Genomic DNA, 24,444 nt, shown 5'->3' on the forward strand with positions numbered 1-24,444 from the left:
CAAATTTCCACTAATTCTAGAATGTTTACTCTATGAGAGTGAAAATTGCTATCTGAAATAAATGAAACTATTGGTATCAACTTATGGGAATTGGAAATGAAAGAATTCTGGAAAATAATTCTTAGATTTTGGGATAACCAGATATAAAAATTTGAGTAATACTGAAAACACATTAGGACTAAGAAAAGGGAAAGTTAAACTTTTTTTTTTAATTTTTATTGCATTTTAGGTTTTGGGGTACATGTGAAGAACATGCAAGATTGTTGCATAGGTACACACATGGCAGTGTGATATGCTGCCTTCCTCCCCATCACCAATATCTGGCATTTCTCCCCATGCTCTCTCCCCGACTCCCCACCCCTGCTGTCCCCCCTCTTTGTCCCCTCGACAGACCCCAGTGTGTGATGCTCCCCTCCCTGTGTTCATGTGTTCTCATTGTTCAACACCTGCCTATGAGTGAGAATATGTGGTGTTTGATTTTCTGTTCTTGTGTCAGTTTGCTGAGAATGATGGTTTCCAGGTTCATCCATGTCCCTCAAAGGACATTAACTCATCGTTTTTGATGGCTGCATAATATTCCATGGTGTATATGTGCCACATTTTCCCTGTCCAGTCTAGCATCGATGTGCATTTAGGTTGGTTCCAGGTCTTTGCTATTGTAAACAGTGCTGCAGTGAACATTCGTGTGCATGTGTCCTTATAGTAGAACGATTTATAATCCTTTGGATATATACCCAGTAATGGGATTGCTGGGTCAAATGGAATTTGTATTTCTAGGTCCTTGAGGAATTGCCACACTGTCTTCCACAATGGTTGAACTGATTTACACTCCCACTAACAGTATAAAAGTGTTTCTATTTCTCCACATCCTCTGCAGCATCTGTTGTCTCCAGATTTTTTAATGATTGCCATTCTAACTGGTGTGAGATGATATCTCAATGTAGTTTTGATTTGCATTTCTCTAATGACCAGTGATAATGAGCATTTTTTCATATGTTTGTTGGCCTCATATATGTCTTCTTTTGTAAAGTGTCTGTTCATATCCTTTGCCCACTTTTGAATGGGCTTGTTTGTTTTTCTCTTGTAAATCTCTTTTAGTTCTTTGTAGATTCTGGATATCAGCCCTTTGTCAGATGAGTAGACTGCAAAAAAATTTTCCCATTCCGTTGGTTGCCAATTCACTCAAATGACTGTTTCTTCTGCTGCGCAGAAGTTGTGGAATTTGTTTACGTCCCATTTGCCTATTTTGGCTTTTGTTGCCCATGCTTTTGGTGTTTTGGTCATGAAGTCCTTGCCTATGCCTATGTCCTGAATGGTTTTGCCTAGATTTTCTTCTAGTGTTTTTATGGTGTTAGGTCTTATGTTTAAGTCTTTAATCCATTTGGAGTTAATTTTAGTGTAAGGTGTCAGAAAGGGTCCGGTTTCTGTTTTCTGCACATGGCTAGCCAGTTTTCCCAACACCATTTATCAAACAGGGAATCCTTTCCCCATTGCTTGTTTTTGTCAGGTTTGTCAAAGATCAGATGGATGTAGATGTGTGGTATTGCCTTGGAGGCCTCTGTTCTGTTCCATTGGTCTATGTCTCTGTTTTGGTACCAGTACCATGCTGTTTTAATTACTGCAGCCTTGTAGTATAGTTTGAAGTCTGGTAGTGTGATGCCTCCAGCTTTGTTCCTTTTGATTGGAATTGACTTTGCTATGTGGGCTCTCTTTTGGTTCCATATGAAGTTTAAGGTGGTTTTCTCCAGTACTGTGATGAAGGTCATTGGTAGTTTGTTGGGGATAGCATTGAATCTGTAAATTACTTTGGGCAGTATGGCCATTTTTACAATATTGATTCTTCCTAACCATGAGCATGGAGTGTTTCTCCATCTGTTTGTGTCCTCTCTTATTTCATTGAGCAGTGGTTTGTAGTTCTCCTTGAAGAGGTCTTTTACATTCCTTGTTAGTTGTATTCCCAGGTATTTTATTCTCTTTGCAGCAATTGTGAATGACAGTTCATTCTTGATTTGGCTCTCTTTCAGTCTGTTATTGGTGTATAGGAATGCTTGTGATTTCTGCACATTGATTTTGTATCCTGAGACTTTGCTGAAGTTGCTTATCAGTTTCAGGAGATTCTGGGCTGAGACAATGGGGTCTTCTAAATATACAATCATGTCATCTGCAAATAGAGACAATTTGACTTCCTCCTTTCCTATTTGAATACACTGTATTTCTTTTTTTCCCTGATTGCTCTGGCTAGAACTTCCAATACTATATTGAGTAGGAATGGAGAGAGAGGGCCTACTTGTCTAGTGCCAGATTTCAAAGGGAATGCTTCCAGTTTTTGTCCATTCAGTATGATATTGGCTGTTCATTTGTCATAAATAGCTTTTATTATTTTGAGATATGTTCCATCAATACCTAGTTTATTGAGGGTTTTCAGCATGAAGCGCTGTTGAATTTTGTCAAAGGCCTTCTCTTCATCAATTGAGATAATTATGCGGTTTTTGTCTTTGGTTCTATTTATGTGGTGACTTATGTTTATAGACTTGCGTATGTTGAAGCAGCCTTGCATTCCTGGGAGAAAGCCAACTTGATCATGGTGGATAAGCTTTTGAATGTGCTGTAGCAATCGGTTTGCCAGTATTATATTGAAGATTTTTGCATCTATGTTCATTATGGATATGGGCCTGAAGTTTTCTTTTCTTGCTGAGTCTCTGCAGGGTTTTGGTATCAGGATGATGTTGGTCTCATAAAATGATTTGGGTAGGATACCTTCTTTTTGGATTGTTTGGAATAGTTTCAGAAGAAATGGTACCAGCTCCTCTTTGTATGTCTGGTAGAATTCAGCTGTGAACCCATCTGGACCTGGGCTTTTTTTGGATGGTAGGCTCTAAATTGCTGCCTTAATTTCTGCTCTTGTTATTGTTCTATTTAGGGTTTTGACTTCTTCATGGTTTAGGCTTGGAAGGATGCAAACATCCAGGAATTTATCCATTTCTTCCAGGTTTACTAGTTTATGTGCATAGAGTTATTTGATGGTTTGTATATCCATGGAATCTGTGGTGATATCCCCTTTATCATTTTTTATTGCATCTATTTGATTATTCTCTCTTTTCTTTTTTATTAATCTGGCTATTGGTCTGTCTATTTTGTTGATCTTTTTGAAAAACCAGCTCCTGGGTTTTTTTATTTTTTTTTGGAAGGGTTTTTTGCGTCTCTATCTCCTTCAGTTTTGCTCTGATCTTAGTTATTTCTTGTCTTCTGATAGGTTTTGAATTTATTAGATCTTACTCCTCTAGCTGTTTCAATTTTGACAATAGGGTGTTGATATCATATCTTTCCTTGCTTCTTATGTGGGCATTTATTGCTATATATTTTCCTCTAGACACTGCTTTAAATGTGTCCAGAGACTCTGGTACATTGTGTCTTCGGTTTTGAAGAACATCTTTATTCTGCCTTCATTTCATGGTTTATCCAGTCAACATTCAAGAGCTAATTGTTCAGTTTCCATAAAGCTGTGTGGTTCTGAGTTAGCTTCTGAATTCTGAGTTCTAACTTGATTGCACTGCAGTCTGAGAGACTGTTTGTTATGATATCCATTCTTTTTCATTTGCTGAGGAGTGACTTACTTCCAATTATGTGGTCAATTTTAGAGTAGGTGTGATGTGGTGTTGAGAAGAATGTATATTCTGCAGATTTGGGGTGAAGAGTTCTGTAAATGTCTATTAGGTTTGCTTGGTCCATGTTTGAGTTCGAGTCCTGGATATCCTTGTTAATTTCCTGTCTCATTGATCTGTCTAATATTGACAATGGAGTGTTAAAGTCTCCCACTATTATTGTGTAGGAGTCTATGTTTCTTTGTAAGTCTTTGAGAACTTGCTTTATGTATCTGGGTGTTCCTGTATTGGGTGTGTATATATTTAGGATCGTTAGCTCTTCTTGTTGCATTGATACTTTTACCATTATGTAATGTTCTTTTTTGTCTATTTTGATCTTTGTTGGTTTAAAGCCTATTTTATCAGAGATGAGACTTGTGTCTACTGTTTTTTGTTTGTTTGTTTGTTTTTTTGCTCTCCATTTGGTTGGTAAATCTTCCTCCATCCCTTTATTTTGAGACTTTGTGTATCATTGAATGTGAAATGGGTTTCCTGGATACAGCACAGCGATGGGTTTTGGCTTTTCATCCAATTTGCCAGTCTGTGTCTTTTGATTGGGGTGTTTAACCCATTAACATTGAGGGTTAATATTTATATGTGTGAGTTTGATCCTGCCATTTTGATGCTAGCTGGCTGTTTTGCTTGTTAGTTGATGCAGTTTCTTCATTGTGTCGATGTTCTTTACCATTTGATATAATATTGGAGTGGCTGGTACTGGTTGTTCCTTTCTATGTCTAGTCCTTCTCTCAGGAGCTCTTGTAAAGCAGGCCTGGTGGTGATGAGATTTCTGAGTACTTGCTTGTTTGTAAAGGATTTTATTTCTCCTTCGCTTATGAAGCTTAGTCTGGCTGGATATGAAATTCTGGGTTGAAAGTTTTTTTCTTTAAGGATGTTGAATATTGGCCCCCACTCTCTTCTGGCTTGTAGGGTTTCTGCTGAGAGATCTACTATAAATCTGATGGGCTTCCCTTTGTGGGTAACCCGACCTTTCTCTCTGGCTGCCCTTAGCATTTTCTTCTTCATTTCAACCCTGCTGAATCTGATGATTATGTGCCTTGGGTTTGCTCTTTTTGAGGAATATCTTTGTGGTGTTCTCTGTATTTTCTGGACTTCAATGTTGGCCTGCCTTGCTAGGTTGCAGAAATTTTCCTAGATAATATCCTGAAGAGTATTTTCCAGCTTGGATTCTTTCTATCACATTCAGGTACACCTATCAAACATAGATTAGGTCTTCTCACATAATCCCATATTTCTTGGAGACTTTGTTTATTCCTTTTTACCCTTTTTTTTTCTAATCTTGCCTTCTCATTTTATTTCATTGAGTTGATCTTCGACCTCTGATATCCTTTCTTCTGCTTGGTCAATTCAGCTGTTGAAACTTGTGTATGTGTCACAAAGTTTTCATGTTGTGTTTTTAAGCTCCATCAATTCACTTATATTCCTCTCTAAGTTGTTTATTCTTGTTAGCATTTCATCAAATCTTTTTTCAACGTTCTTAGTTTCTTTGCATTGGGTTAGAACATGTTCTTTTAGCTCAGTGAAGTTTCTTATTACCCACCTTCTGAAGCCTGTTTCTGTCAATTCATCACACTCATTCTCTATCCAGCCTTGTTCCCTTGCGAGTGAGGAGTTGTAATCCCTTGTAGGAGGAGAGGTCTTCTGGTTTAGGGTGTTTTCATCCTTTTTGTGCTGGTTTCTTCCCATCTTTGTGCATTTATCCACCTGTCGTCTTTGTAGTTGTTGGCTTTCAGATTGGGTCTCTGAGTGGACATCCAGTTTGTTAATGATGAAGTTGTTTCTTTCCATTTTTTAGTTTTTCTTCTAACATTCAGGCCCATCTGTTGTAGGACTGCTGAGGTCCACTCCAGGCCCTGCTTGCCTGGGGATTACCTGCAGTGGCTGCAAAACAGTTAGAGTTGCTGCCAGTTTCTTCTGCTATCTCTGTCCCAGAAGAATACCTGCCCAATGTCAGTCTGAGCTCTCCTTTATGAGGTGACTGTTTGGATATATAGGGGTCAGGGAGCTGCTTGAGGAGACAGTCTGTCCTTTACAGGAGCTCAGGTGCTGAGCTGTGAACTTCATTGTTTATTCAGAGCTGCTGGCCAGGTACATTTAAGTCTGCTACAGCAGAACTCATATACCCTCACCTTTATTATTTTCCAGGTGCTCTGTCCCAGGCAATTAGGGCTTTGTTTATAAGCTTCTGTCATGCTGCTGCCTTCTTTCAGGGCTGCCCTGCCCAGGGAGGAGGCAGCCTAGTCACTGTCTGCCTGCAGAGGCTTTGCTGAGCTGCTGTGGGCTCTGCCCAGCTGCCATGTGAGCTTCCCTGCAGTCCTGTTTATACAGGTATAGTTAAAACTGCCTCAGCAATTGCGGCCCACCTCTGTAATAGAGGACTCTCTCTGTAAAGGCAGGCTGTCTCAGCAATAGCAGACTACCTCCATAGTGGTAGACTGCCTTGGTAATGATGAACGCCCCTTCCCCACAGAGCTGTACCATCCCAGGTTCAGTTGTGCTTGCTGTGAAACTCACAAACCAGAGTGTTTCAGATTGCTGTTTTTTGGTCGGGGTGGGACCAGCTGAGCCTGATCACCTGGCTCCCTGCTTCAGACCCCTTTTTTTTTTTCAGTTGAATGGGCGACTCTGTCTCCAAGGTGCTTCAGTCACCTGTTGAAAAGATGCTGGGATCTGTGTGATTTCCTCTGCAGTGACCCACTGTGCCAGCTGAAACAGTGGCACTGAGATTCGTGGTGCTTTTCTGTCCAGGAATCTCCTTCTCTCCTGTCCAGGCTTGGCTCCCCGTTTCACTCCCCTTTTTATTAGTTGAATGGGTGACTCTGTCTCCCAGGAGTGCCATTCGCCAGTTAAAATGGTGCGCAGACCCGTGTATTTTGTGCAGAGACCCACAGCACTGGGGCACTGCCCAAAACAGCCACACTGGCCAAAATTGCCATGCTGGTGACCCAGGGGGCTCGTATGCCTGGGAATTTCCTGGTCTGTGGGCAATAAAAATCCGTCTGTAAATGCAGAGTCCACTCACCATCCATGTTTTCTCTGAGAGCTGCAATCCTGAGCTGCTCCTAATCGTACATCTTGGATCCTTCCCTGAGAAATTATCAAGAAAGCAAAACTCTTGACCAAAATGCTGTAACATGTTGTTTACTTTCCTCAGTATACTTTAAATGCCTGGGAGATTTGCAATTTATTAAGAGTTTCACATACCTGTAGGTCATCCTGGGAGGCATAATTAATCAGTTTCTTAATGTGATCAGGCCACAATAATATACCAGGAAGTCAGAAATGTTATAGTAATTTTCTCCCATTAATTCTTGAAAAAATTATCCAAATCAAATTTTTACAGAAATTTTGACCTAGAAGTATATGTCACTTCTGAGAATATATATTGAAGACAATATTTAGAAGTACAGTTTCCAAGAAACAAACAGAGTAACTCGAGTTTTAAAATAAAGGGCCTTAAATGCTTATACAGGCAGACAATGGAATAGTTGAGAAATCAAACAAAGGAAGATGAAACAAACCATGGTTTAACAGCTAGAAGGAATTACCAGTACTAGTTTTGAAGAACAGAAGGAGACATTAACAGAGCTCCAAGTCTAGGATAATCTAACAGAATATGAACCCAGGAAGAAGAGAGTTATTGTCACTCCCTCTTACTTGCCTGCTTTCTACCCTCTCCTTTCTACACTCCTCTGATACCCAAACTCTCACTAGTACAGCTAATTGGCCAGACACACCCAGAAGCCAGCCTGGAGCCAAGGAGATGCAGCAACAGGAGTTAGCTCCTCTGTATTTTGAAAGCCTGGGGAGAAATGCCAAATGTGGGTGAAGGGGAGGAAGGCAGCAGAACACACTGCCATGTGTGTACCTATGCAACTATCTTGCATGTTCTGCACATGTACCCCAAAACCTAAAATGCAATTAAAAAAAAGTCTTGGCAAAAAAAAGAAAGAGGAGAGCAGAGTAGGAATATAGATGTACCCCAGCATTCATAGGCCCCAAGCCATATACAAGTATTGTGCACTTGGACAAATTGTGAAACTACTCTGAACTTCAGAGACTTTGCTTTTGAGAGTGAGTATACACACATATCACTTTCCTTTTGAGAGTAAGAGTATACACACATACATACACACACATACACACACACTCTGTCTCCCACTCTTTAATATATATATAATATATATAATAAATTGAAAATCTTAGATTACATAAAAATTAGAGTTGTAACAAAATTAATTCATTAATCCATAGAAAGGAACTCAAGGCAGTCTTTTTTAAGATAAATATTTTACCTATATCATTCAAATATTATGAGCTAGTCTTTACTGGAAAAAGAACAATAACAGAGCACAAAACTTGACTTACTCTGTGATCAAACTATATGAGATAAATATGCTTGCCTAGAGAAATTACTATAATGGAACCTACCAAATATTTGCCATACCTTTCTCTGTGTGCTAAGAGTATAAGTTTATTTTAGGCATTTTATTTTTGTATTTTCCAAATTATAGCTTTATATGGAAAATGAAACAATAAAAGTTAAATTATAAAGGATGGAGGTAACATGCTGTGGAAAGTGGAAACATATGGAACCTGAATTTAAGGTAGACTCATGTGCTTATGGCTAACTATAAAATCTTTGTCAAATAAATTGACATCATTAATAAATTAAAGCATCTTACCATACTTTCCTTATGCATAAATTATAGTTAAGATATAGCATATTTGTAGGGATTAGTGAATTTAAAAAATCAATATAAGTAACATAAAATATTGTATTAGTGCCTAGTATAAGACAGTAGACTGAAAATTATTCACCAAAAATCCATTTCTTCTTCTCATTCTGATAGTATTTCCCAACCCTCTACTTAAATTAGGTTCAAGAATGTGAATTAATTAGTTTTTACTGCATAATAAACAACCCCCAAACTCAGTGGCTTCAAATAAAAGCCATCTATTAAAGTTATAATTCCTTGGGTTTGCCTTTAGGTTAGGCTCAGCTGGGCAATTTTGGTCTCAACATAGCTCTACTATTAAATGCTTTAATCAGCAGACAGCTATGTGAGGGGCAAACCACTTAGAAGCCTCAGCTCAGAAGATGCAAACATCAATTATAGTAACATCTTGTTATATCAAACTCTTCAATAGAACTTGCTGAGATACTAGAAAAATTCTGTAATTTATTTTGTCCAATAAAGTCGCCCCTAGCCATATGTGATCACTGAGCACTTAAAATAAGGTGTGTGTGACTAAATTTTAATTTTAGTTACTTACAATAAATTTGGAATTAAACAGCCACATATGGCTTAGACCACCGTATTGGACAATGCATGCTTAGAGTATACTAGAGAACAAAAAATGGTCACAACTATTTTTGTCTCAATAACCATGGCTCTGGCAATCTGACTTTTCAGTGATTACCACTAAATTAAAATCCACTTTCTTTCCTCTTACATTTGGGATGTTTTTATGACCACCCTTTGGCCAAAACAATGTGGTAGAAGCACTTGCTAGCTTCATACTTAGCCTCCCTCTTTTGGAATCTGCTCATCTATCAAATGAACAAAAGCTGCTCACTTGTGCAACAATGAAAGAAAACCAGGCACAGAGTCAGTGAGGTTGTACATCCACAGTCTCAGAGATGTGAGATAGCCATTAAAATCATCATAGCCATCTACATATCAAATGAAATTGATCTCTGAAATCTTAATGTATATAAATTACTTAATGTAATATCAGCCTGATCAATGTTTTTGAAACTATCACTGATACTATTAGTACTACCAGTAAGCATCATTATTTTTATTACTTCTACTATTACTATCACAATTACTCTTAATATGTCCACTATGACCACACTACAATTACCCATGTCAGTACTACTGATAATTATGAATAGAATTAAGTAAAATATAGATATCAAAATACATGTATGTTGAAGTAAGATAACAGCAATATTTGACTCCTGCTTGTCTAAGTTTCAACTCAAAATTTTTAGCGTTTAGTCAACAGATGCTTATGTTAATAACCTTTGTCCAAGAGAAAGACATTACGGGTAGTGGTAGTTAAGAAAATGCAGGCTCAGGAATCTGATGTATCATCTCCAGGATTCTGGGGAATTTATTTATATTTTCTGTGCCTCAGTTATCTCATAAATAAAAGAAAATACTGTGTTTTCTTCATAAGATTGTCATAAAAATTACTTTTTAAACACATATAGAGTTTTTAGGAAAGTGATTACTTCAGGTAATTAATCAAATTGTTATTTTTACAAGCTTTAGGGAAATCTGCATGAGGTCTCCATTAATGTGTGTTCTATTTTATACTCCACCAAACTCAAAAAAAATTCTCAGTTTTTGAAATTTATGGAAACATCAATCATTTTGAAAATTTCATTGAAAGAGATTTTATCTACTTGTCTTTTATCTATCTTAACCCATTATAAAATCCAATATGAACATATATGCTGGTAATAAGATATGAAAATCAAACCTGGTAGTAACAGATATGACTTTTCCAGTTATGTGAATTATCTCCTTAAAAATAAGTAAACTGCTGTTCTATAGGAAAGTTGATACATTAGAAAATGTTAAAGATGTCCTGTGAAATGTTTGACATTACTAAAGAGAGGCATTCTTCTCCTGAAATTAGTAGATATATTTTTGTGAACCCTTACTTTGTTTTCCCAGCATTGCACAATTTGGGGAAACTGCCCCTTCCTAAACCTTGGAATTTTGATGGAATTATTACCCATGGGAAATCACAGACTTCTTTCTTCACCAAAAGCAAAGTGGTGGGATATAATTGGTTGAATTTTTATCATGAGCTGTGCCACTTTAGTGTAAGAGGTAGTTGGAGCTTGTATTAGCACCATCAGACAATTTTTATGTCAATGTAGTTTGAAAAATGTGTTCAAGTTGCTGCTTCTTAAATATCTGAAGATTCCTTTGTTTATTTTCTTCTGAAAGTCTTATTTTTCATTTTCCACTGTTATCATGAGCTATCCATGGCTATTCCCATAAATTCTGTTTTCCTGTTTCAGTTAGTCAGTGCCACTTTCAGAAGATGTTCAAAACAGCCACTTGAAAAAACTTTAATTTCTGGTTTCTGTTGATGAATATAAAATGAATTGGGCCAATAAAACAATAATTAATAAAATAATGTAGGTAAAAATATGTATAATGCACATAAGAACTATGAGCTTTATTAGTAGAACATAGTGCTAATATTTTTTCATATTTCTTCTCAGTTATTTCTGAGGCTGGAAAGTACATACATCAACAAATAAGAAAAGAAAATGAAAGAATAGTACTTAGCATTTCAGCAGGCCTAAGAAATAAGAGAGAGAAATAGTTCTTAAAATTCCTCTCAAAATATTCTGTAATCTTGCCTTTATCGCTCATTATATTTACTAGTTACTAGTAAATTAATCTTCATAAATTTGGATTCACTTCAGATTTCACCAGTTTTAAAATTTGGTTATTATTTACAGTGGATAACTAATGCCCTCTTACTCCCTGTTGACAAATCTGACACCTGATGATAATCTGACTCCTTGTGTGGATCTATTAATAAAGGGAATATGCCAGTTGCGGGACAAAGCATTTGGTATAATTCTCATGGCAATTACATAATTATGAATTAACTTAAAGCACATTCAAACTTTTTAATCTCTTAATAATGATACTGCTAAAAATAGTAATGCCATATAAAGTGCATTAGATTGAATTACCTAAATGTATATAGCAATGGATCTCAACTGTTCTTTTTTTCCAACATACAAAAATTTTATGTTGGAAAAAAAGGCATCAATAGTGTTATATCAGATACAGTCTTGGCAATAATTACATAAAACATGCAAATCAATTATTTGACAGACTATTTACAAAGCTATAAGCAGAGTTAAGGGCAACCTGCCATTTTTATTTCGCTGGGGTAAGTTAATGAGTTCACTGAACTTCACTTAATTCACCTTTATACTGGAACTAATAATCCCTACTTTAAGTAATTTTGTAACAACACAATTTATTTAAACCCCTAACCATGTACATAAAATTTAATATATGTATTCATTTGTAACCGCAGGTAAATTTAACTGCATGTATAGAGTATGAAAGGTAACATTTAACTTGAAATCTTATCAAGTGGTACTACACATGGCCGCATAAGAATAAAAAGATCTTTTCTGTCAAGGTTCTACATAGACAAGAGTACTACAATAAGATCCGTGTAGAAGGCTAACCTAGCACAGCTGGTGGAATGACCAGGTCAGGCTCACAGATATCCTACTTTGTCTCAAAATTTTTAAAGAATTTATTTATTTTACATTAGGTGCATATTATAACTGGCATTTCTCCCCATGTCATCCCTCCCCATCTTCCTCTCATTCCCCACCCCCCACTGTCTCTCCCCTACCCCCCAACAACTGCCCCCAGTGTGTGATGCTACCCTCCTGTGTCCATGGGTTCTTATTGTTCAACACCCACCTATGAGTCAGAACAGTGTTTGGCTTTCTGTTCTTGTGTCAGATTGCTGAGAATGATGGTTTCCAGATTCATTCATGTCCTTGCAAAGGACACGAACTCATCGTTTTTTATGTGTGTAGTATTCCATGGTGTATATGTACCACATTTTCTTTGTCCAGTCTATCATTGATGGGCATTAGGGTTGGTTCCAAGTCTTTGCTATTGTACACAGGGCTGCAATAAATATACCTGTGCATGTGTCTTTATAGCAGAACAATTTATAGTTCTTTGGGTATATACCCAATAATGGGATTGCTGGTCAAATGGAATTTCTATTTCTAGATGCTTGAGAAATTGACACACTGTCTTCCACAATGGTTGAATTAATTTACACTCCCACCAACTGTGTAAGAGTGTTCCTATTTCTCCTCTCCAGCATCTGTTGTCTCCAGATATTTTAATAATCACCATTAAATGCGTGAGGTGGTATCTCTGTTTGGTTTTGATTTGCATTTCTCTAATGACCAGTGATAATGAGCATTATTTTCATATGTTTGTTGGCCTCATATATGTCTTCTTTTGAAAAATGACTGTTCATATCCTTCACCCACTTTTGAATGGGGTTGTTTGTTTTTTTCTTGTATATCTGTTTTAGTTCCTGTAGATTACGGATATTAGCCCTTTGTCAGATGGGTAGATTGCAAAAATTTTTTCCCATTTTATTGGTTGCTGATTCACTCTAATGATGGTTTCTTTTGCTGTACAGAAGCTCTGGAGTTTAATTAGATCCCATTTGTCTATCTTTGCTTTTATTGCCATTGTTTTTGGTGTTTTAGTCATGAAGTCCTTGCCTATGCCTATGTCCTGGATGGTTTTGCTTACATTTTCTTCTAGTGTTTTTATGGTATTAGGTTTTATGTTTAAATCTTTGATCCATCTGGAGTTAATTTTAATGTAAGGTGACAGGTTTCTGCTTTCTGCACATTGCTAGCCAGTTTTCCCAACACCATTTATTAAATGAGGTGTCCTTTCCCCACTGTTTGTTTTTGCTGGGTTTGATCACATGGTTGTAGATGTGTGATGTTTCTTCTGGGGTCTCTATTCTGTTCCATTGGTCTATGTCTCTGTTTTGGTACCAGTACCATGCTGTTTTGATTACTGTAGCCTTGTAGTATAGTTTGAAGTCCAGCAGGGTGATGCCTCCAGCTTTGTTCTTTTTGCTTAGGATTGTCTTGGCTATGCAGAGTCTTTTGTGATTCCATATGAAGTTTAAAGTGGTTTTTTTCCAGTTCTGCAAAGAAGATCATTGGTAGCTTAATGGTGATAGTGTTAAATCTAAAGATTACTTTGGGTAGTATGGCCATTTTCATGATATTGATTCTTCCTAACCATGAGCATGGAATGTTTCTCCATCTGTTTTGTGTCCTCTCTTATTTCGTTGAGCAGTGGTTTGTAGTTCTCCTTGAAGAGGTCCTTTACATCCTTTGCTAGTTGTATTCCTAGGTATTTTATTCTCTTTGTAGCAATTGTGAATGGCAGTTCATTCTTGATTTGGCACTCCGTTTGTCTGTTATTGATATATAGGAATTCTTGTGATTTCTGCACATTGATTTTGTATCCTGAGACTTTGCTGAAGTTGCTTATCAGTTTGAGAAGATTTTTGGCTGAAATGATGGGGTCTTCTAGATATACAATCATGTCATCTGCACATAAAGACAGTTTGACTGCCTCCTTTCCTAATTGGATACCCTTTATTTCTTTTTCTTGACTGATTACTCTGGCTAAAACTTCCAATACTATGTTGAATAGGAGTGGTGAGAGAGGGCACCCTTGTCTAGTGCCTGATTTCAAAGGGAATGCTTCCAGCTTTTGCCTGTTCAGTATGATATTGGCTGTAGGTTTTTCGTATATAGCTTTTATCTTTTTATGATACGTTCCATTAATACTGAGTTTATTGAGAGTTTTTAACATGAAGGGCTGCTGAATTTTATTAAAGGCCTTCTCTGCATCTATTGAGATAATCATGTGGTTATCTCATAACTAATAAATTTGAGGAGACAAGTAATCAAGGAAGCCAGTCAGAGAAAGGGATATGTGGGACATCCTATGTGGATCCTCCCTTTATTCATCATTCACCTGTGGTAACCGAGAATAACAGAGGGATTTTCTAAGGAAACTTTTAGAGTCATCTCACAAATTGGGGAGCATTTAGATTATTAAATGCCTCTATTTTATACCTCAGATAGTCACCTAGATTACTAGACTTTCCTGGGGTCCTGGGATACATGTTCCATAAATCAGTGGAACTTATGTTTAATAATATATTTTAAACTGTAACTTCGTGCTAAGAATATTCCATAAATAAGAACCTACCTTCTAGAAAACATTACTAATCTTCCTAACAGGTCAGTTGTCAGCATAATAATTACAAGAAGTTTAGACCATAACCTGCCATTCCTTCTCCAGGGACACTTTCCAGTCTCAATTTCTAGAGAGATCACAGCCCCACTACTTTAATGCCTTTCTCTATAACCTGAAATCAGTCAATACATCCAGGCCACATTTCCCTCAAGTATTTTTTCATAATTTGACCTGCAATATCATTCACAAAATTGAATTACACTCTGATGACTATGAGGTTTTGAACGTCTCAAAAAGAGTAGATATTCACTCTATAGAAACATCAAGTTGGTCATCTTCCAATAACTATAAAAGTCTTTGTACATATTTTTTACCAGCTCAATTACTCTTTTTTTCTCAATTATCTTTATTTATCTAACTTTTTTCATACATGTTGGTGAAGACATTTAATTAAGTAATTATTCTAAGGCTGAGTTCACTTGCTTTTGGACCCATTATCTTCCATAAATACTACACCAACAGATCTTCTGACTCAGGTTCATAAAATATTTTCTCATCCTGGTTCATTAATTCTCTACAGCTTATATTACAGTAAAGAGAGGAAGAAAATAAGTAAAATAACATCTTCTGGTACTGTGATAAGCACTGTTGAAAAGTAAAACGGTAATATGATGTATAGTAACTAAGTAGAAGAAGAAAGTGTTTTCTGAGTTGATTTATATACTGGATCCCATTTATTGGAAATAATTATTCCAAGATATGAGAGAAGAAATTTCTAAGAGGGAAAGAAAGCAGAAAGACATAATTCTGTGTCGTGTATGTAGGAATATCAAAAGAAAGGTAATTAAGTGATGTGAGCAGAGTAGAAAATCATTTGATTAGATATCAGAGAGGTAAACAAGAATCAAATCTGGGAGTTCTGGCTTGGTTAAGTTTGGAATTTTATTCCTCAGGTGATGGGAAGCCTTTTAAGTGTTTTTGAGGTGAGGAGTCAGATGATAAAATTTTGTTTTTAAATATTACTCTGGGATCTTTTTTTCTGATAATAAACTATAGTATCAAGGGTAAGAACATGGAGACTAGTAAGTAAGCATATTTTAAGAGAAAAACAGTTAAATGGTGTGAGTTCCAGAATCAAAATCATGATTTGTTTTTATTTTAGCAAATTTTTGACCTAAATATTAAAGTAAAAGAAATTATTGAATGGCTGCCAAGAATACAATATTAACATGAAAATGTAAGCCATCTGCATTGTTTGTGCACTAAAAAAAACTCACTTTTCTTGTAGATATTTTTGGGAGTTATGGGTGCATATCGACTCACCTATTGTTAAAAATAATATTACATCTAAAATGTATATTTAGTTATATCTCCTTTTCCTACATAATGTCTTTGAAGTTTAGTTTAAGCACAAGGTTTATCTTTTAAGCACCAAGTGACTCTGACTGGAAAAAATTGAATGAATTATTGGTTTTCCCGAGAGGAAGTGAAATGAATACATGGCTTACAAAATTCAGTGGCAAAGAAGCTTCTGGTTAATTCTTTCTTTATTCCTTGTTGCTAGGCTCCATAAGCCACTCTCTAAGTTGAGTTTAATGAAAATGAATTGCTTTATTATGTTCCATTCACATGATAACAAAATTGGAATCCCTTTGACTCAAGAGAACTAAATAAGAAAAGCTAATAAGAAAACAAACATAATGTGACGTTGGAAAGGAATAAACGCATAGTTACTGTAACTGTTTTCACACTGTTAGTAACATGGCAATTACTTGAAAATTGCATCTTTTGGCATAAGCTTTCTCAGACTTCCTAGGCAAATTAAATTACTCATCTCTGCACCTGCAGTGCACTAGAGAACAAAATCTGATACACACAAGATCATACAGGCAGGCATATTTACTTTTTTTTTTTGTCTGCAGTGTCTCAAGATAAGAAAAGTTAAACCTTACAGTTAAGACAGAATGATAGCCAATGAACATCTTAATTGTTGCCCTAAAAAAATATTATCTGGAAAAGCATATACATGTCAGAATTTATATTTACCATTAAATGCATTTCAAATTTTGGCATGAGAGGGAATCTCTAATTTTCAAGCTAATTCTCTAATTCATAGATAAGTAATTGGCATTAATGGAGCCAGCATGGGAATCTCTTGTGAATATATATGAGTTGACAGAAATCAATTTCCTAACACCCATCAACATTCCATCACACTATGGCAAAAAGACATTCAGTTAATTTTCAACTATATTATCAATTAGATTTATGAGAACTAATAAAAGTAACTTATTCAATTGAACTCAAAGGAATAATACATTATAACAATTCTTTAATTTTTTTCAACCTGCACAAAAGCTAATTGGTATTAGTTTAGATGCAAGTAGAGAGAGAAAATTCTACAATTAAAGAGTTATATAAATGTGTTTAGCTTTGAGTCAGCAATTAGCAGAATTTTTGTACATGTCTGTCTCCTTTTGACCTTCAAAGCCAAATTTGAAAATTTAGAAATCAAATTATTGATAATAAACAAATACATGAAAATTAAATTAAAACATTGTATGGACAAGTCACAAGTCACAGCTCCTTCCTGCAAACATAATATGACTCTTAATAGTTTGTGTGACTAAGATAGTAATTTGTTTGTCTTCAATATGAGAAGCAGAATATACAAATGAAATGTGGGGTGTTTATCTAATTTGTAGCTAGTTCTAAGAGAATAACTGCAAAATGCATAACCTTATAATTCACAAGGAATATAAGAAAGCAATGAAAAAGAACAAGATAGAGAAACAGTAAGTTGCTATAAGATTAATAGAATACTTTGCAGCAGGTTGTTCTATAAAAAATCTCTGAGGATAAGGTGTTCAGAAAGATTTCAGTAAGGCAAATATTTAATGAGAATATAAAATTGTACTACTTGTAAGCCATTTGTATGTAGGATTTCTCAAGGATTAGGCAAGGGCAGAGATAAAGGAAAAATTAAGCTGGAAGTAAGGAAGATTGGGTGTGAGATTTGGAATAATGTTAGATCACAATAAAGGCCAGGCAGAAGAAAAATAGTGAGAAAATGTAGGATACTGAAGTTAAGAATGCCTTTAAAGTAAAAACACTCTTTAAAATGATTCACAATAAATTTGAAGATAACTAACATAAACTGATGATACACAGGTTATATTTTCAAATATTGAAGGTTAATAGTATTGTAATATTAGCAATATTTAAAAATACATACTATATGCCAAGCACTAAACTAATAACTTTATATGAATTATCTTACTTGAGTGTCATAAAAACCTGACATCAGTGTTTTCTTTTTACTTACGAAGAAAAGCAAATTATGCCAAAGCTATATACAAGTTAACAGTAAAATTATAGAATATATATGCATATATATGTATATAAGCACGCACATTTATACATATGCAAACACTAGTAAAAATAAGCTGGAGTAGTTATGTTAATATGAGATACAGTAGACTTAAGAACATGTAGTAATTCTAGGAATAAGGAGGGACATTGTATAATGATAACATAGTTTATTCTCATAACTGTATGTGTACATCTGAAAACAGAGCTTCAAAGTGTAGGAAGAAAAATCTAATAGAACTAAAAAGAGAAATAGGCAAATCCACATATAATTGGATGCTTCAACATTCTTCTCTTAGTAATTGATAAAACCAGTAGAGAGAAAATCAGCAAAGATATAGAAGAACTGAAGAATATCATCCTAATTGACATACATATAGAACACTAAGATCAAGAAAAAAATAATAGTTTTTTCTAAAAGTAAACAAGATACAGTCAATATATGCCCTATTATGATCTGTAAAGCCTGAATTAACAAATTTAATGGAATTCATAAAAAGTATGTCCTTAAGTTAACCACTGAAGAATTACACTAGAAATGAATATCAGAAAGATATTTTGGAAATCCCAAATATTTCAAAAGTAAAAGATATGTATCTATACCTATAACTCAGGGAGTCTCATGGAAAATTAGAAATTATTTTAATTCGTATAAAAATATAGCATATCAAAATATTAAGGACACAGCTAAAAATGTAAATGTGTATTTATAGTATAATTAGAAATTGATTTGTATAAAAATAAAAATATAGCCGGGTGAGGTGGCTCAAGCCTGTAATCCCAGCACTTTGGGAGGCCGAGGCAGGTGGATCACGAGGTCAAGAGATCCAGACCATCCTGGTCAACATGGTGAAACCTTGTCTCTACTAAAAATGCAAAAAATTAGCTGGGCATGGTGGCGCATGACTGTAATTCCAGCTACTCAGGAAGCTGAGGCAGGAGAATTGCCTGAACCCAAAAGGCAGAGGTTGCGGTGAGCCAAGATCACGCCATTGCACTCCAGCCTGGGTAACAAAAGCGAAACTCCATCTCAAAATAAAAATAAAAATAAAAATATAGCATACGAAAATAGGAAGGACACAGCTAAAACAATGTAAATGTACATTTATAGCATAAAGTAAAATTTGCGGAAAAAAGATAAGTCTCAAATTAGTATGACATATTTTAAAAACTAGAAAAATAAGAACAAATTAATCTTAAATAGAACAAGAGGCAGGGAATGATCAAGATAAAAACAGAAATCAATAAAATTGAAAACAGAATAGCAATAGGCTGCATTACCAAATCCAAGCCTGGTTCTTGTAAAATATCAATAAAATTGTTAAACATCTAGTCTGATTGAAAAGTAAAAAAGAGGAAAGATACACATTCCCAGAATCACAATAAAAAAATGAAACATCATTATATACACCACAAATATTAATTAGATAATAAAAGAATGAAACAACTCTCTTTAATAATTTTAACACTTTTGATAAAGTAGGATATTTCTTCAAACTATCAGTATTAACTCAGGAAAATAAATAATCTTAATAGTACTAAATGTATTCAAGCAATGTAATCCATATCTTAAAACTATGCAACAAAGATAACTCCAGGCTCAGAAGATTTTGCTGATTTATTCTCTCAAATATTTAAGAAAAAAAATGTCGATTCTATACATTGTCTTCCAAAAATATAGGAGGAGGGAACACTTCTCCACATACTGTATAGGACCTCCATTAGCCTAATACCAAAACCAGGAATAGACATTACAAGAAGAAAAAACACAGACAACCATCCCTCATTAATGCATATGCAAACATCCTCCAAAAAGTATTAGAAAATTGTACATAATAAAATATACAAAGGACAATGCAGTAAGAAAATGAGAGAAGTTCTTCCTAAGAATGCATGGCTAGTTCAATATTCAAAAGTCAATCCATATAATTCACATGACTAAAGAGGAAATGTAAATAGTATTTCAATAAATACATAAAATTATTTGAAGAAAATCACCATCTATTTATGTAAAGATTCAAGAAGACTGAAAATAAAAAACTTTAAAACACCAATATTGCAGGTGACATAATTGTCTATATAGAAAATACTAAAGAATTTACAATCTCATCAATGACTTAATTTAGCATGGTTATATAGTAAATGTCAATATACAAAAAGCAATTATATGTCTATATACCAGCAGACTAACTAGAATTCAATTTTTTTTTTTCTGAGACAAAGTCTCACTCTGTTGCCCAGGCTAAAGTGTAGTGGTACAATCTCAGCTCACTGCAACCTCCACCTCCCAGTTTCAAGCTATTCTCCTGACTCAGCCTCCCAAGTAGCTGGGATTACAGGCACCCACCACCAGTCCCAGCTAATTTTTTTGTATTTTTAGTATAGACAGGGTTTCACTATGTTGGCCAGGCTGGTCTCAAACTCGTGACCTCATGATATGCCCACCTCAGCCTCCCAAAATACTGGGATGACAGGCATGAGCCACCACACCTGGCCTATAATTAATTAATTAATTTTTAAAAACTGTACCATTTATAATAACACCAAACTTTGAAATTCTTAGATGTAACCCTACCAATATCAAAGTAAGATCTGCATTCTGAAATCTTCAAAACACTGATGAAAGTAATCAAATACTGCATTTTCTCATGACTCTCCAAGCCCACTTGAAAAGTCACACTGAAAGGATGCAGATAGCCATCTTCGATTTTGGCGGCCCACCAGATTGTACCCAGACATTCCCAAATTTAAATTTGGCAATGAAAATTCCACAAATATTTCTGATAACTTTGAGCTATAAATACTTTAAAAATAATAGATTGATGACTTTCTTTATTTCCTAGAGAATTTATTTTATAAATACTTTGTTTACATTTTAGATTGTACTTGTCCTTATTTAATTTAAAGTGATGAATCTAGTCTGAATCAGCTGTTATTCCAAACTATCATGCTTAAGCTATGTCAATAGCATTTCTTTGTTCTAATGTTAATATTTCCATCTAAATTTGCCTGTGGAACATATACAGTTTTAATTTTAAACTATCAGTTCTTGAGAGGTACTGTATGAAGCTATTTTCAGCTTCTCTATTTCAAATTCAAGCATATAACTATATTGATACTAGAAAATATTTGTTTTTTTAAAATATATCAATGTATGGTAAAGATGATCTAATTTGTGAATGCACATGTGTGAGGTTAATTTTTATAATGTGAAGTAATGAATAATAAATTTACTCAAAATAAAACGGTTAATGAGATACCTGTGTTTGTGAAAAAAAATCAAATAAAACCCAATTAAATACAGAGATATTTCATGTTTATGGACGAGAAAAGTATTCAACTATTGCTAAGATACCGATTTGTTCCAATTTGATATATAGATTCAGTAAAATTTCTATCAAAATACTAGCAGGATTTTCATCAATAAATAGTTGATCAATAATATTTTTCTAAACATTATATGGAAAGGTAGAAGGGTTAAAATTGGCAAATATATTTGAATAGCCAAACAGTTTTGACCAGTCAAACTTAAAGGACTCTGTGCTCCAAATTGAGACCTACTAAAAGTAATCAGAGTTGTGTGATGTTGGTGAAATGATAAAAGGAGAGTCCCATATACAGATCCACATGTTTAGAGTCAACAGGTTTATGACACAGTTATAAAAGCAATTCAATAGCAAAATGAATGTCTTAGATTAGGTGAGTTATAAGGAAAAGAAAAGTTTATTTGGCTCAGGTTTCTGTAGGCTATACAAGAAACATGGCACCAGCACACAGTTCTGCTTCTACCTATGAGGAAAAGTGAAGGGTACCCAGCATGTACAGAGATCACACAGTGAGAGAAGAGGCAGGAGAGAGAACAAAAATGCCAGGCTCTTTCTAACAACCAGCTCTGAGGGAACTAACAGAGTTAGAATTCACTCACTGAACCTCCAGAGAAAGTATTCATCTATCCATGAGGGATCCACTCCCATGACTCAAACACCTCCCATTAGGTTCCACCTTCAACATGGGATCAAATTTTCACATGAGATTTGGAGGAGACAAACATTCAAAGTATAGCATTCTCCAAAAATGGTGATATAATAATCAGATGTCCATATATAAAAAATTAACCTTGACCTAGACCTCACAACTTATACAAAATCACTTCAAAGTAGGTTATGAGTCTAATTATAAAATTATTAAATTTAAAGTCTGGAAGAAACAGCATAGTAAATGTTGGCAAACATGTATTAAGCAAAAAATTTTAGATACAGTATTTAAAAGTGGTATCCATAAAGAAAAAAAAGTAAATTGGACTTCAAAAATAAATCTTTTGCTATACAAAACAAAGGGAAAAAACTGTTAAAAAAAATTAAAATATTTGTACACACTACTGGAAAACAAATTATTCAGAATATATAACAAACTATAAAAACTCAGCAATGAGAAAACATATAACCCAATATATATATAGACAAACACTGACAAATTAGATATTTGGATAATACTACAACAACATAACAAGACATTCTTAAGGCAGTTCTAAACATGGAAACAAAAGAACAATACCTCCTACCACAAAAACACATACAGGTACATATCCCTTATACTCTGTAAACAATCATACAATATAAACTATAAAACAACCAGCTAAGAACTTCATGATAGGGTCAAAACATCACATGTCAATATTAACCTTAAATGTAAATGGTCTAAACACTCCACTTAAAAGGCATAGAGTGACAAGTTGAAAGAAAAAGAAAAAGAAAGAAAGAAAGACAAAATCCAGCCATCTGCTCTTTTCAGGAGACCCATCTCATATGTAACAATACCCATAGGCTTAAAATAAAGGGTTGAAGATAGCTCTGTCATACAAACAGATTCAAAAGATAGCAGGTGTCACTATTATGTCAGATAAAATAGACTTTAAACCAACAATAGTAAAAAAATGACAAAGAAGGGCATTGCATAATGGCAAAGGGGCAAAGAGTTCACTTCAACAAGATATAACTGTCCTAAATATATATGCAACCAGTATTGGAGAACCAAATTTATAAAACAAGTACTTCTAGACCTATGAAAAGACTTAGCCACACAATCCTAGTGGGGTAATTTGGCACCCCACTGCATTAGACAGAGTACTGAGGCAGAAAACTAGAAGAAATTCTGGACTTAAGTTTAACATGTCACTAGTCGTACCTAATACATAATATATAGTATTACGATGTCTACATAATAGTCCATCCATCAGCCACAAATTTTACATTGTTCTCATCGCACATGGAACATACTACAAGATCAACCACATGTATAGCATAAAACAAATTTTAATAAATATGAAATAAGTTAAAATCATATCAACCATACTCTTGGATCAAAGTGGAAAAATAATAGAAATCAATACAAAGAAGATCTCTCAAAACCACACAATGATCTGGAAATTATGTAACTTGACCCTGAATGACTTTTGGGTACACAACAAAATTAAGGGAGAAATTAAAAAAAAATCTTTCAAACAAATAAAAACAAAGACACAACATAACAAAATTTATAGGACACAGCCAAAGTAGTACTAAGAGGAAAGTTTATAGTGTTAATTGCCTACCCCCAAAAGTTAGAAATATTTCAATTAATGATTTAATGTCATACTTAAGGGAGCTAGAAAAATAAAAACAAACTAATCCAAAGCTAGGAGAAATAAAAACAAACAAACAAACAACAAAAACTAAAACTAAAACTAAAATCAGAGCCAAACTAAAGAAAATTGATAGCAAAATATCCATACAAAGAATCAACAATACCAAAATTTAAGACTTTGAAAGGTTACATAAGACTTATAGAACTCTAGCTATATTAACAAAGAAAAAAAATCCAAATAAGCACAATCAAAAATGAAAAACTGACAAAGGTGACATTACAACTGATCCCAAAGATATACCAAAGATACTCAGAGATTATTAGAAATACATTTATGCAAACAAACAACAAAAAAAATGGAAACCCTGAACAGACTAATATTGAGTTCTGGAATTGAATCATTAAAAAATGTACCAACTAAAACAGGGCCCAGACCAGAAGGATTGACAGATGAATTCTTCTGAATGTAAAAAAAGAGCTGGTACCAATTCTGCTAAAACTATTCCAAAGAGTTGAGGAGGAGCAACTTTTCCGTTACTCATTCTACAATGTCAGCATCACCCTGATACTAAAACATGGAAAAGACACAGTGAAAAAGGAAAATTACAGGCCAATATCCATGATGAACATACATCCAATAATCCTCAAAAAAATACCAGCAAACTGAATTCAGCAGCACATTAAACAGTTAATTTAACATAATCAAGTTGGCATTATTCCTGGTGTACAAGGTCAGTTCAAAAAACACAAATCAATAAATGTGATTCATCACATGCATAGAATTAAAAATAAAAACTTTGTGTTCATCTCAATCAACACACAAAAACCTTTCGATAAAACATCCAACATCCCTTTGTAATAAAAACTCCCAAAATGCTAGGCATTCAAAGAACATACCTCAAAATATTAAAAGCCCTTTATGACAACCCACAGCCAACATTATATTGAATAGGCCAAAACTGGGA

Source organism: Callithrix jacchus, chromosome 16, assembly GCF_049354715.1.
Source record: "Callithrix jacchus isolate 240 chromosome 16, calJac240_pri, whole genome shotgun sequence".
Classification (NCBI taxonomy): domain Eukaryota; kingdom Metazoa; phylum Chordata; class Mammalia; order Primates; family Cebidae; genus Callithrix; species Callithrix jacchus.